Source organism: Alosa sapidissima, chromosome 8, assembly GCF_018492685.1.
Source record: "Alosa sapidissima isolate fAloSap1 chromosome 8, fAloSap1.pri, whole genome shotgun sequence".
Taxonomy (NCBI): domain Eukaryota; kingdom Metazoa; phylum Chordata; class Actinopteri; order Clupeiformes; family Clupeidae; genus Alosa; species Alosa sapidissima.
In genome coordinates, this window is record NC_055964.1 from 21,500,250 (window position 1) to 21,512,684 (window position 12,435).

A 12,435-nucleotide genomic window follows, 5' to 3' on the forward strand; every position below is an offset into this window, starting at 1 on the left:
AGAGTTCCGTTCTGACATCATATCCTTCCCCCCAGATGAAAGATTCCGACTGTGTTTTTAAAGCTTTTTAAAGCAAACAGCTCTTATGCCACCTGTGGAAGTGCCGGAACAGTCCCACACACGCAACCATTACAGCTGTGTTGCAGCATGGATACACATACACAAACAGACCTGCTCTAACTTTCCTTAATGTTTCCTCAGCTACCCACACAGAGTGAAAACACCATAAACAAGCTGCAAGTGTGTTCAAGTCAATTACCTTATAGCCACGTGTACACATTTGAAAATGACAGCTGGGGATTGAATAAAAAGTTGAACTTGTACCAAAACTGTCTATATTACGAGAGTAGTATACCCTGCTATTGTGTGTATTGACATAAGAGCGCCACACCCAGAAAGGTGAGGGGAGGGCGAACTCCACACCTCACTGAAAAAGAGGCCTACTGAACATTGATGTGACACAGAGATTACAGAGAGCTATGTGAATAACTGTACTGTATATGTAACACTAACATCAACTCTTCCATGTTATCTGTGAAGTAATCTGATTTGTTGACATACGCTAAATGTTTTGTCAGTATTTTTCAAATAATTGTTCAGATAATGTAAGCAGTGGGCATTTGTGGCATTGTACCTTTATAAATGAGTCATCAAAAGTTAAGATATAGTTTGTTTAAATTGTGATATACAAACAATAATTACTTCTTTAAGGCTGCATATTAGGGCCAACTTCCTAATTAGTGGGGGTTTGATGGCAGAGGTAATCACACACACATAGTATAAGTATAAGTATAAGTATAAGTATAGTACTCTTTTGATTCCATGAGGGAAATTTGGTCTCTGCATTTATCCCAATCTGTGAATTTGTGAAACACACTCAGCACATAGTGAACACACAGTGAGGTGAAGCACACACTACGCAGTACTACACACTACGCAGTACTACACACTACGCATACTACACACTGAGCTGCTTGCTACAGCGGCGCTCGGGGAACAGTGAGGGGTTAGGTGCCTTGCTCAAGGGCACTTCAGCCATTCCTACTGTAGGCCACGGCTGGCCCCACATGCCCAGTATTGTGCAGCAAACATATTGCCAAAAAGGAAATGACTAAGCCTTAAAAGGTTTAATAGTTCAGTGATAACTTTCTCACTTTGACTGACTGATGATTTGACTGACATACAGTATAGTATGAAAGAAGGATGTTATAACAATAATTAGTAATAATAGTAATAGTTTAGTAGAAGTATTTCATATAGATATAATGAAATTAAATTAGAGAGAATGAGAGAGAACTTTCTGTTAATGGGCATGACGACACTGATAACAATAACTCTTACTCTTCGTTAGTCACACACCACCTTTGAGAAATGGTGGCATTGCTTTCAATGTCGGCGTAGAATGCAACTTTTCAACTTTTCCTGAGAACCCACAATGAACCATTACATGTAGGAACTGCAGTCTCATCAAGGCCTGTGGCTGCAGGTTAAATAAAAAATATACCTTCAAGTCCTGTCATGTGTCTATCTGTCTATCAAACACATGCTCACACAAGCAGAGCTTGTGTTGAAAAAAAGAAGAAATCGCTCATTTAAAATGCTACCATATCAGATATTATATTGGACCCTTTATTTTGATAGACTTTATTTGTATGTCAGTCATTGCCATGTGCAAGGATAGACAAATACTGGCTCATAAAATGTAACAAAGTAAAATACAAAATACTGATGTGAAAAATGTATTTTATTAAAATACAAGTAACCCACACAATAATAATGGTATACCAACTTTTAAAAGAAACAAGGCATATTATTGAAAACGTATCCCCAAGAGACAAGAAATACTATTTTCTAATTGGCTGGCAGGGGGTTATTAATTCTGTATACTGGGGCACTATGAAGTAGATCTGGTAAAAAAATTTAATCAGTGTCCCATATCAATGTAAACGATGATTGAACTGACAAGAAACAGACTTTGCATTAGTGGAATCAACTGTAACATATAGCAAACCCACCATCAGTTCCGTAACCAATGAATGTAGTAAGACAAATTTAATAGGTCGTCGGCCTCTTTTTAAACTGAACAGTATTTCCCTTTTTGTGCTATAAATGCATGCCAATTGCCCACATACAGTACATGACTGCCAACATGGGGGACAAACAGAATAACATCCTGTAAGGTGTCCCGATATACAGAATTAATTAACTTGATGGAGAAAACTCTTTTTACATCGGGGAGGTCTTCGCGTGCGTCTCCTCCATTATTTCTGCATACATCAGCGGATGTTATCCCTGGCATACATCCTCATGACAAATCCATTATTAAGTGGTTTTAATGGTCTGCTGTAGTGTGAATGAACATCAGCTATTAGGTACTAAAGGGTACTAAAGGTAAAGGTGGGGTCCATGTCCTAATGTTCTCCCTCAGTATCTTATCTGTATCGTTTTTAATTTTTAGTTTTGTAGTACTTGACACACCTGACAATTCAAGCTCCTGAAGTTAGTTACTTTTTCATTTTTTTCAACTTTCAATGTTCTAAGGGGATGATGAAACAGAAAAGACAGATATAATGCTTCTAAGTTGTCTACAGGGTGACATAAGTATAGTAAGTATAAGTATATATACTCTTTTGATCCCGTGAGGGAAATTTGGTCTCTGCATTTATCCCAATCCGTGAATTAGTGAAACACACTCAGCACACAGTGAACACACAGTGAGGTGAAGCACACACTAACCCCGGCGCAGTGAGCTGCCTGCAACAACAGCGGCACACGGGGAGCAGTGAGGGGTTAGGTGCCTTGCTCAAGGGCACTTCAGCCATGCCTGAAAATTGATCCATAAAATTGATGGCACAAACAAAACAATTGGGTTTACAACCCATGTTGACCATTTTGGCTCCCTCAGTTGACTTTTAATGAAATGGGGGTAATGAAATTAGTATTTTTATGGACAAATTGCTATAGGTCAACTTTAGAGCTGAATATAGGGAATTGCCCAGGATATCATCGGGCACCCACCATATTCTTATGGAGTAACCCCTAGGCAACAAGAAACAGCAAAGAAAAAAACAAACTTTAACCGACAAAACCAAGTTAACCAAGATTCTGGCCTTTGGCTCCCAGACTATGCTTATTGTAATGGTTATAGGTAGTGTATTTAACTGAGTGATGAATTTTGGCTTAGAGAAAAAATTACAGATTTTTCTTAAGTATCTAAATATTGGAAATACTCTAAATACAATCCCTCATAGTATTTTGTTACAAACTACATTAAATTTGTTCCAATCCTGCAAAATACAAATGACAAAATATGCTAAAGTAATTAAATACATATTTAAAATACATATAATGAAAATACTGCCCATGTCTGTGTTAGACATAATTTCACCTGTAAACACAAGTAGGCTACGAGCCTGAATATATGAAGTAGGATATGGATTCACTTAAATTGAGGACAAAATCGGACAGGAACTAGTGTGTGATATGCAGTCAATTGCTGGCACATGAGAGCATGAAACCTAAAATCAAAACTAAAATGTCACATGGAAACCAAGCACCCCTGTCAAAGACAAAGACTTGACAAATGTAATGCCAAACATAATGTTCCAAAAAATAGGCCTACAGGCACTTCGCGTGGTCACTATGAATGACATCCTGTAAAAATACTGATGTTTGTCCTTATTTACGCTTCTCTCATCCTCTCAAAGGAACTCTGGATCTCATTCATAGTGACCATTGGATCCATGGTTACCTGTATGACCAAGGCCCCTTTGTCAGTTTGGCTAAGCGGCCAGATCTAGGAAGACTGTTGGTTGTTCCAAACTTTTCCATTTGAGAACGATGGAAACTACTGTGCTCTTGGGAACTTTCAATGCAGCAGAAATGTTCTTGTATCCTTCCACAGATCTGTCTTCACACAACCCTGTCTCGCAGGTCTACAGACAATTCTCGACCTTGTGGCTTGGTTTTCACTCTGACATACACCATCATCCGAGAGACCATATATAAAGAGATGTGTGTCTCTCCTAATAATGTCCAATAAATTAATTTAGGCACAAGTGGACTCCAATCAAGTTATAGAAGCATCTCAAGGACCATTGATGAAAGCAGGATGCACCAGAGCTCAATTTTAAGTGTCATAACAAAGGGTCTGAATACTTGTGTAAATTAAATTATAAATATAGATTTACAAAACACTCCAAACACCTGTTTTTTTGTGGAGTGTTGCGGTATTGTGTGCAGATTGATGAGGAAAAAAATTAGTTGAATCCATTTTAAGATGAGTCTGAAACAAAACAAACTGTGGACAACTTAAAAGGGTCTGAAAACTTTCCGGTTGCACTGTATATTTTTTTGCACTATGAGAAGAGGATATGTGTCATATTATGGGAAATTCCAGTTAAAGATGCAGTCTTTTAATATAACCTATGACACTTGCTGGGTTGTCACTGTCCTGACTGTGAATTGTTACTAATTGTCACTATGCCAGCCAATCAACAATGCTTTTTCAGGAGCATGAAAGCAGGGGGGCATGTGAATGACTGTTGACAAAATGACAAATAACAACACCAGAATCAAGGACTAATGCCCCTAGTGGATCTAAAAGAATCTATTTCATTTCAGGGCAGAGAAGCAAGTGAGTTTTAGCACAGAGGGTGACTGCTTCCCCCTGCTGGGCATAATGTGGTTTGTCTTGAGAATTAAACAACAATTATGTGAGAGCAGGCAAGACAAGCTTTATAATGCATGTCATACCGAGAGGCAAATTCAACATGCTTACATCAATAAAACTAAATATATATATATATATATATATATATATATATATATATATATATATATATAATAAATAACAAAATTGCAGTATGATTACAATAAAGAGCAATGTTTGTACCTAAATCATAGGCACATACTGTAAAAAATGTTTTAGAATGTTTGAAAATGGATTTAAAAATAAGGTTATGCTAAATGGAGTTTCACCATGTCTTGGACACTGCATCTACTAGTCAGCCTGAGCCCATGGATTGGAGACCTACTTGGTTTATATTCTTTGAACATGGGAGACATATTCTGAGCCCATTCCTTCAGTGGCTTAGTAGCAGCACTTTGTTTCTACTCTAATCTATTCTATCTCAATCTGGAAACCTGTGTAAAAATTGGAGTGTAAAGAATGGATATGATTATCTTGGTCTTCCTGGGACACTAAGGGTGGGTCTTTGATTCTGGCTATATTCATATGATATGAAGGCTGTTTTGGTGATTGCTTTGATATGGTTAGTGAAAGTTAGATATCAGACTAGAGGGTCAAATCTGGATAACATTTTAATTGACAGTGATGCCTTTAAATCTCTACACAGAATGATCTGTAGTGATAAGTAAAAGAAAAATGGTACAATTTAAATTAGAACAGTTCCAAATTACATACAGATATCATCATCAAGAATGAATGAACAAAATCATTAGGAAACTGTGTAAAATAATATTATATACCATTAATCTAAAACAACAATAAGAAATACACCTGAACTGAGCTGATATGGTCACTTTAAAAAGCTGACATTTAGTTGCAGACATTGGCCTATAGGTAGCCACGGCATGCACATTAAATAATAATCCAGCTCTGGATTTAGTCTCTTACCCTTTCTAGACCTACATGTTATTCAAACAAACCTCTACTACAGTATATGCTGTGTGTATGTGTGTGCGCGCGCGCGCGCGTATGTGCGTATCATGTGCGTGTAGGCCTACATGTAGGCCTATAGCCGGTGTATGTTTGAGAGAGAGAGAGGGAGCTATTGCGTGTGAGAAAGAAGTACTGCTTGGGATGCCAAAAATGTTTCACTGCATTTCCCTGCATTCAACGTCCATGACCAGCCGAGGGAGTCTTGTTTCATAGTTAGTGAGCTATTCAGCTCTACTCGAGAGATTGTATTGCACCCCCTTCTCTAGTGGCCGGAAGCGGGATGTGATGTAAAAATCACATTGAAACTTTTTTTTCTTGAGTGTGCACATCTCCCGATGTATTGTAAAACAACGAGGAAGATCACTTTACTTGAATATTTTCCGAAGTTTTTAACTGGGTTTTGTACCTTGATGCAGCTTCGACAAAGATAAACCACTGTCGGAATCCCGCCAAGATCCCAAAATCAGGTAATCGATCATATTGACTGCAGGCCACAGGACGAGTTTGAACAGACAAAAGTTGTTCCTCTGCTGTTGATGTTGGCCTCTTTGTTACAGTTGGAATACCGAAACAAAGAGCATTATGGACAGCGCGTGTTTGTTATAAAGTCACATTGCCTGAACAGCTGTTGAATGTACACTGTGCATCGTTAAAACAACTTTGCAAGTACGGAATAGGTAAACTAACGAGTGAGTTTATAGTTTTACGGGAAAGAGAGTGTAGGCTATGGTTAATCGAAATATGCTTCATTGGATGAATCTGTTTCAGACTTTCTCCTAATTTTTTGATTGTCTTTTTTTCGTCTCACATAGTGTGTTGGATAGTTAAAAGTACCGTTACGAATCACGAGCTTCATTGTAGCCAATGTGATAGCCACATCTTTGTTTTCTTGGCATTGGAGTGGTTGGATTTGGATTTGGAGACTGACGTTAGCGATAATTTAACGGGACAGCGATGTCACATTGGAATGGGTTAGTCTTTGTAACATGCCCATCTAGACACAGGCAAGCAATGCCATAACGGCTATTGATTCTTATTAGGTTTTCTCCATAGTCAAGACGAACTTTCCCCAGTGTTCCCGTTACCCTAGCCATGCGCGCGCATCTCTAGCGGAGCGCACGCTCCTCCACTTGTAGGCTATCAACCCAAGGCCTCCTCGCTGACGGTCCATCATGACGGTCCATCGTCCACTTTAACCTGAACCGAAACATATTCAAACTCAAAGACGTTTTACGTATTCATACTGTATACAATATCTAAGAAACAAAATGGACAGATAATGACCATGCTTATTGTGATATGTCAGCAGAACACTTGATGAACATGCTTGATGAGAAGCACAAAGAGTAGCCTACATGTCATGTGCCTAATCAGCTGTACAAAATGCTTCAGAATGTGAGAGGTCAAAGTGTACATCTTTGGACACACACACACACATACACAGAGACTTCTCAATATGTTCATTTTCTTTGTTTTGTTGACCAAGTCAAGTCAGTTTATTTATGTTTTGTAGTTATAAATCATAAACACAAATCGTCTACAATTGCATGTTTTGCATGTGAATATGTGTTTGCTTCTCATTTTCCCAAGGCAAAAGACCAACATGATTTACATTGTATTGTTTAAAACGTTTTATGATGCCTTTACAATTATGTGTTAAAAACACTGGGTGTAATGTTGGTAATAACATACTTTAGCAAAATTCCATAACCCAAGAACACCAAGTCATGTCATAAGTCATGTCATGATGTGTAGAGACAACAGTCTGTTAAAGATATGAAATTTGTAGGCTACTTAAACAGTCACAAAATACTGGAGAATTGGGCATTCCATACCAGCACAAATACTAATGCCAACGATAGGCTACTAATATGGCTACTGTGGTGGCAGTCATGGCAGCCATGGCAAATGGAGAGGTGTGTCAGACAGGATGTTATTCTTGGTCTTTCCTCTGGTTTGAGTCAGTTTTCAGTAATTATCTCTGAGATTAACTTAACATTGCTGTTGTCGTTGCTGTACTGATCTCAGCATTCAGGATGTGAGCTTCTGGCTAATTTAGTCCACTGAAATGTATAATGATTCTGATCAAATTAAATGTCAAATCATCTAGACAATACCGTCAACGAGCTCCTGGGATCTTTTTACTTACAAATGATATCTCACAAGGCAAGGATTCTAATTCCATACTCGTTTTCTAGCTGTTCGTACAGTTCAGCTGTTGTGCTAAAACACTGCAGTGTCTGTACACATGCCTGGTTTGGTAAATGGGAAAGAAACAGACTAAACCATAGAACAAAACCATACTAAACCATAAACAATCCCAGACTAATCCATAAACAATCCTCAGACTAAACCATAAACAATCCCAGCTAAACTGTACAAGTGCGTCCATAGCACAGAAGGGATGGGTGATGGCCTATTGAGCACAAACATGAACAATTCTTTTGCTAAACTGAATTGCAGACTGCTTTAAGTCAATTCTGAAACGTTCACTTGTCATTTTAGGTCTATTGAGAACATTTTTGCCTTGTCCTTGTCCATTTCACCTATCCTGGCCACGCCCACCTAGATCTCCTTTCAGGGAGATACTAGTCTGGAATACCTTAATTCACTAATGTTTCCATCGGTTGGGAAGAGGATGACGCTATAGTTTCGAAATTGAAAGTGGCTGTGGTAAACGGTAGTAGCAACCCCTGCAAAGTGCAAACATAAATAATTGCTGTCAGAACAATGTGTACATGTAGTTACAGCAAAGGTAGGCCCACATACATTGTTTCCTGACTGCCAATGCTTTTTTATCCAGTTGTTAAGTCGTGATGCAATAATGTGGCAATAATTCTTTCTTTGGGTCCCCATAGACAGTAAAAGAAACTATTTTTTTCTGCTTTTCAAAGTAGGAGGCCTGGATGTTACCTTTGGTTTTATCATCCGGCTGCACAGCTACGCCATCACTCCGTTAAAGTTAAGCGATTTTTTTTAACCCTCATTAGGTTTACAGGCTGTGAAAACCGGCTGGCTGTGCTAGTAAATGTTTATGAATAAAAAAAAAAGCTCTTGGGCCTGTGACGTCAGACTTAACCGAATTGTCAGTTTTTAAAGTTTAGGCGAAGTAGGAAGTAACATTATGAATCCCTGATCAATTGTTTGGCTGGACCAGTGATTACAAAGTTAAGCTATATCTACGCCCGTCACCATACTAGTGATGGAAAGGTTTCCTAATCGTGAGTGACCAGACTCTATTCACAAAGTGAATGAGTTTGGTTTCCAGGCTACATTTGAACTACCAGAGTATACCTTCAGGACTGCTTATAGTGACACTGTGATAGTGGTTAAGGTGTAGGAGAAAATGACAGACAGTGGAATGACTATACATATCCTTGTACTTGGAATAAACGTATAATTCCTGCTTTTTTTGTTTTAGGAGTATTTTAGTTTTAGTTATACACATATTGTGATGTAGCCTGAGTCCACCTGTCTACGTACTTCCGCTCACTTTACATTGTGTTACATTGACACGTTGTGTCCCCCGTGGTTAACATACGTCATTACCAAAGGTTACCTAGCGTTCATGGGTTCATGGGCTTCGGAAAAACCTTTTTCCGAGTGAAAACATCATCATTCCGTGTCATTCACGTCACGTAATGTGTGAGTCAGAGGTAGGAAACTGGGGCTAGATTTTGCTAACAGAGTTGCCCAGTTAGGGGCTCGTCATCACTTTTGTCGTCACGTTGTAGTTCGTTTGTAGTCCATGTGGCCTTTCATGTCCAACAGGTTTAATGTGAACTTGGGAATTTGCCGTTTTTGTCACTTGAAAGCTGCATATCTTTCTTTCACAAGCGTGAAAGTAGCCATGGGAGTAACAAAGTAGCCATGGGGGCGGTCCTTGTCATTCCGAAGTGCCCTGAATGCACCATTAGTGATTGAACTCCAATGATTTCAAACTTCAGACAAGCGTCCACCAACCAGGAAATAAATGTTTTCCAATGGATCTAGGCCAGACTCTCAGCAAAGTCAGAGAGTCTGGTATCCAGCAAAGATTCTAGAACAGAGCTCTGTGTGATGTATCGCAGACAATTTTCTAGTGCGCAGAATCACTGTATCGTGATAGGATCGTTATCATGGACAAAGTATTGAAACAGTATCACAAGTTACTCTGTGATTCTTACCCCTTTTGTTGATTGATATATCTGTAGACAAGCCAAAAAGGCATTTGAAGCTGTGCTGAACCAACATCACTAAAGCTTTACCTATAGTGACTACTGGCTACAACCTTATCTGGTGTGCAATGTGCCCAATGTAATACTGTTGAATAAATCATTCATTACTGTGTTAAGTAATTCAGAGTTACATGTTTAGTGTTAGTTTTGCTGGTTGTACTGTACTGGTTGTTCTAGCTATAGAAAATGTATGTATGGAGTAGTAATGATGCATGTCCATAACCTATGATGAGGATGTATTTGCAAAAAAACATAAACTTCATTGTGACATAGTAAAAGGGGGCGGGGCTTGGGATCGGTCAATTGTGATGTATCGCAGACAATTTTCCAGTGCGCAGAATCACTGTATCGTGATAGGATCATTATCATGGACAAAGTATTGAAACAGTATCACAAGTTACTCTGTGATTCCTACCCCTTTTGTTGATTGATATATCTGTAGACAAGCCAAAAAGGCATTTGAAGCTGTGCTGAACCGACATCACTAAAGCTTTACCTATAGTGACTACTGGCTACAACCTTATTTGGTGTGCAATGTGCCCAGTGTAATACTGTTGAATAAATCATTCATTACTGTGTTAAGTAATTCAGAGTTACATGTTTAGTGTTAGTTTTGCTGGTTGTACTGTACTGGTTGTACTGGCTATAAAAAATGTATGTATGGAGTAGTAATGATACATGTCCATAACCTATGATGAGGATGTATTTGCAAAAAAACAAAAACTTGCAGTGAAGGACTTACGATAGGGTTCAATTTCACAAACTTGACAGTGGTTAGTTGAAGATGTTTTTGTTTTTGTCGGATTGTTGTTGTGGATAGTGTGTGTGTGTGTGTGCAGTGGTCACCAGTTGAGCTGTACCAGGGCCTTCCTGTGGGGCTTCTGGTCAGATGTCTCATTTTTCAGTCACACATGCATTATGTCAGTGGGGGTCTCAGTTACAGAGCAGTCTCTACCCCTGGTCAGCATAGGTGGAATGACATAAGTACTGGCTTCCCAAATGCACATTTGGTTTTTGAGTTATCTGAAATGTCTTGGCAGGCTACGCAAACTCCTAAAGTGCGCACGCAGGAGGCTAGAGGAAGATGGTGCTTTCCGTGTTCTTTTCTTTAGTATGTGTGTTTTTATGAATTAAAAATATGAAGGACATTTTTTGTCCCAATTGTCATGTGTTTCTTGTTGTCAAGGAAGCACTGTTGCCATGTGATCTACAATCCAATCTGCAGTTTGATTCTTTTTTCACCCCTCCAAGACCCACTGTAAGAGCGTTGGTCATGTGAATGCATGTAATTGTACTGTAGTCTTCGAGCCCCGCTGTAGTGATTCTGGGCTCTTGCCAGGCCTCCCTTGAGGACCATGTGTTGCACATTGTTTATCATGTTGCATAATAAGTAGATTAAGGCCAGCGAGCTAGCTCCGGCGCTAGTGCTATTGCTCCCAGCGAAAACAGGCCAAGAGTCCAGGGGAGGGAGCACGTTTGTGCTTTGTTCTCGTTGGGCGCTGTGATTTACTTACCTTGGGCATGCTGCGTCCTGCAATGCAAGCTGAAATACGTGTTCTGTTTGGAATCTGCATTTTTTCCTCTTTCCATTTTTTCTCACTCTCTTCTTTTTTTGAGTCGACCTTCTGAAAGTGGTGTGTGGGTGGAGGCTGTGTGTGTGTGTGTGTGTGTGTGTGTGTGTGTTTGTGGGGGGTGATTGCCTAAAGATGAAGGTATGTGTGTTTATGAGTTTGAATTTGGTGAGAGTTGTTTTGGAAAAGTGCGCACCCTCTCCATTTCTTGTTTTAAGCAGACACCCTTTGGTTGTTTGCGTTTGTTTTGCTGCTCTGTTTCCTCGCTGGTCACACAAGGCCCCTCTGAAAGATGAGCAATGACACAGGAATCCGATTGCCGAACAGGCCTCGGCTTGTGCCCAAAAATTACATAAACCAGCTGCGACTCTCCCTGTGCTGTTACTTATCACCCCCACCCCCAACCCACCCCACCTTGTCACCCCCGCCCTCTGAAAGCGCCCCACTGCCTCCCCCTCCCCTCCTCTCTACTCTCACTCTGTCCCTCCTGCGTTCATTTAGGAAAACATATTGGCTTCTGGTTCCCCTGAGGCACTAGGTTATCTGTGGTGCCCGGTGAGCTGAAGAAGCCAAAGGCAGGGTCGGGGCGGCGCCACGTGACATGTGGGATAGCATGAGCACGCCACTGCTGCTCTCAAGAAAGGAGAGAGAGACAGAGAGAGAGACAGAGAGAGAAAAACACTCATCAGCACCAGAGGAATGCGAGGAGATGGGCTGGGGAATGAGGGGAGAAAACAAGGGGAGGGAGAGAGAGAGAGGGAGAGAGAGAATTTTGGACCGCATTCCTCTGTGGGTTGTGTAATGACTGTGAAGTAATGTGACATTAGCCTGGATTTGTAAACTGCTCATTCATTACGGGGGCATTGAGAATGACACTCTTCTCTGACCACAGTCAAGAACAGGGTGTAACTCTTGTATGCACCGTGCTCCACGATGACAATAACCTTGGGGAATACGCTCTAAA

At 40.0% G+C, this 12,435-nt stretch overlaps 1 protein-coding gene across 1 annotated transcript in view; it reads left to right on the forward strand.

Moving 5' to 3' along the window:
* The first annotated feature begins 5,969 nt into the window (after positions 1-5,969).
* The window catches only part of ddr2l (discoidin domain receptor family, member 2, like), a 22,117-nt gene continuing 15,651 nt past the window's right edge, over positions 5,970-12,435 (forward strand). Inside the window, exon 1 of the mRNA XM_042101243.1 lies at positions 5,970-6,150. The gene's annotated coding sequence lies outside the window, so the exon portion shown is untranslated. The remainder of the gene's footprint in view (positions 6,151-12,435) is intronic.